This window comes from Neophocaena asiaeorientalis, unplaced genomic scaffold, assembly GCF_003031525.2.
Source record: "Neophocaena asiaeorientalis asiaeorientalis breed wild unplaced genomic scaffold, Neophocaena_asiaeorientalis_V1.1 scaffold110, whole genome shotgun sequence".
Classification (NCBI taxonomy): domain Eukaryota; kingdom Metazoa; phylum Chordata; class Mammalia; order Artiodactyla; family Phocoenidae; genus Neophocaena; species Neophocaena asiaeorientalis.
The window spans coordinates 8,417,482-8,420,495 of record NW_020175053.1 but is presented as its reverse complement, the minus strand read 5'-3'; positions in this window follow the sequence as shown (position 1 = coordinate 8,420,495).

Here is a 3,014-nt window from a genome sequence, read left to right as displayed (position 1 = left end):
ATTATTAAGCTGGTGGTGGTTGTGACCGCGTTTAGTGGTAGTGACAAACCCCAGCCTGTGGGAACCGACTCCACTAAGAGAGGTGAGGCGGACTCTGATTCCGGGCAACTGGTGACTAGGGAAGGAGGAGAAGGGGCCGGGCTGGAAGAGAAGAGGGGGCCCAGCCATTTGGGATCGGGGCTCCCCTCTCAGGAAACGGTGGGCGCCAGGGACAGGGGCCTACCCTCATCTAAGGGGTATGGGCTGCCTTGGGGTGGGAGGGCGCGGGGCCTGTTGATCAGGACCGGGTGGGTCTGGGGACCCCTGGCCCCTGGCCCCTGTCGGCCGCCGCAGACTCACCTGCTTCAGCGCGCAAGGTTCTGTAGCGCTTGCCCGTTGCCAGGCGACCCGGTTGCCAGGCGACCCTGAGCGGCGTCCGCCACGCAGCTCTTGCACACAGGGCGCCCACCGCGCAGGCGCGAACATCCCCAGGCCAGGGCCGGCAGTAAAGCGGGGGTGGTGATATTTTACAGGGTTACTGTGGGGAACAAAGGCGGCTCAGCTTTGTTCATAGTGCAGGAGGGAAGTGTCCATGTGCGCCTTTCTCTGTACTGGGCACTTGGCGCACTGTTAATCCTCAGAGCAAACCTGTGAGGTGATAACAGTCTCCATTTTACGGACAGGAACCTCAAAGAGGTTCAGTAGCTTCTGCTGAATCACTGAGGCCTGATTCCAGGACTGCTTAGCCCTGGTCCAGGCTCCTTCCTCGGCAGGCTGACTGGCTGGTGACAGCACAGGTCGGCCCCTGCAGTGGACTCAGTGCACTGCTGGCCAGAGCAGTTGTTCTTGAAAGCAAGCCAGAGCCAGCCACCACATACACCAAACCCTCCCAGGGCTCCCCACTGGTCTCAGGACAGAGTCCAGACTCCTAGCCTACCGCTCGCGGCCCTGGGTGATGGCCTCCTCCACACATGCTGGATTCTTTCTTAATCCCCCAAATGGCTAACTCTTTCCTGCAGCTGGGCTGCTTGTAACACTATCCACTTCTTTGTTCTTCAGGACACAACTTGGTGTACTCTTCCACCAGGAAGCCGACCTTCTCCCCAACTCCAAATTAGCGAGTGATCCTATAGCTTAATTACCCCACTGGCACACTTCCCTCTTCTTATTCTCTACTTGCTTGTCTGTTTCCCCCAACAGACTTCCCTGAGGGTGGAGGCCACTTCGGTCCTGGTTCCTTGCCTCCCCAGTGCCAGGAATATACCAGGAGGCCTTTCGGTAAGTGTAGAAGAAAGTGAATGGTTAGTGGATTTGAGTCAAGCTTCATAATCAAAGCACTTTCACCGTCTTGTGCGATCCTCACAACAAACCCTTGAAGTACATAGTCAGGTCCATTTTATACCAGAGGAAACTGAGGAGGAAGTTGAGCCACTCAGGGAAGCTCACCCTGAGGCCTGAGCCCTTAGCAGTGAAACTAACAAAGACACCAAGCATCGGCCTCCAGCACGTTTAACTCTGAAACGAAGGCAACTGACTTCGATCTGTGTGCCATGGACCCCACTTTGTGATGTGGATGTCTGCCCCTACTGCTGTCCCTCAAAGGACCAAGTCGTGAAGGGTCTGTCTAACCTAGAGCATCGTAGCTTTTTTACAAAGGTGGTGTGGAGAGCATTGGGCTGGGATTTAGGAAATCTGGGTTCCAAATCTAGTTCTAACTCATGAAGCAAATCCTTTGGAATGTGTGAGCCTTCATTTCCTTGCTTGTGAAATCAGGGAGCTGAATCAAGTAGATTCTCAAAGCTGGGAATTCCAGATCTCTCAGGATTTGGTTACAGAGAGTCTTTTTGTAAAATCGTCCTTCAATTTTCTGTTTTTCAATCTCCTTTTTGTTATTTTTGCAAACACACACATAACATTCTATGTAGCATATATGTTAATTTGTGAGACATAAAAATATAATAAGCACCTGTGAATTCACCATTAGAACATTATCAGTGTCTGCATCCCCTTCCCTTGTCCCATACACGGTCCTCCTCTCCAAAGCTACCATCTCATTTCTGTGGTTCCCATCTCACAAATGCCTCTGGAAGCCATCTGGCCCCACATGCCTCTCTCTGCAAACAGAAACTAGCTCACAGAAGCTCAGTGACTCAGGTCAGCCTTTAAAGAGCCATTAATTATGGAAATTAATGTTGCAGCGTGAGCTCTAGAAGCCAAGGCGGGTGATATTCAGTCATCATCAGGTTCAGAGCTATGCAGATGAAGGTCAGGAAATGGAAGGCGTGTCCATTCCTTGTCACTGCAGGGCGGTCAAATGCCAGTGCTACAGCAAGAGCCTCTTCTTATGCCATGATTGCAGAGAGGAGGAGGTGTCTGTGGGAAAGGTACGCAGCACACCGAAATCCATCAGGGCTAACCCAGAAGGGCCGAGACGGGGGATATTATTGTATTCCCTCTGTTCCGAAATGTTTATTTTCATTTGAATTATTTACCAAATAGGTGATATATGTACATAGAAGAAAATCCAAAAAGAATGAAAGTATAATGTCTCCCTCCCTCCTTGGTCCCCCAGCCAACGGATCGTCCTTACCTATGGCAACCACTGGAATCTTTCCATTGATAAATTTATACGAGTAAATACAATTCATTTACCTTTTAATGTAATGGCAGTATACTTCAGTGTTCACCTTGTTTTTGTAAATGCAGTATTTGTTCACTCATTTAACATTCACTCCATGCCTGCTTATGTGCAGGCACTGTTTGGCTGATGCAATAAGTCGGGTGGACTATACACAAGAACCCCTGCTCTCACTGCGCTCAGTGGAGGCAGACAGACAATCAACATAAACAGCAAGTTATATAATGTGTTAGAAAATGCTAAATGCCTGGGAGAAATAGAGCAGAATAAGGGGTTGGAAGGATGCGGCAGTTGTAAATAGGATGCCTCATCTAGAGGTGACATCTGAGCAATGTGGCTATCTGGGGACAGAGCCTTCCAGGCCTAGGAGACAGCTGATGCAAGCACCCCGGTGCCT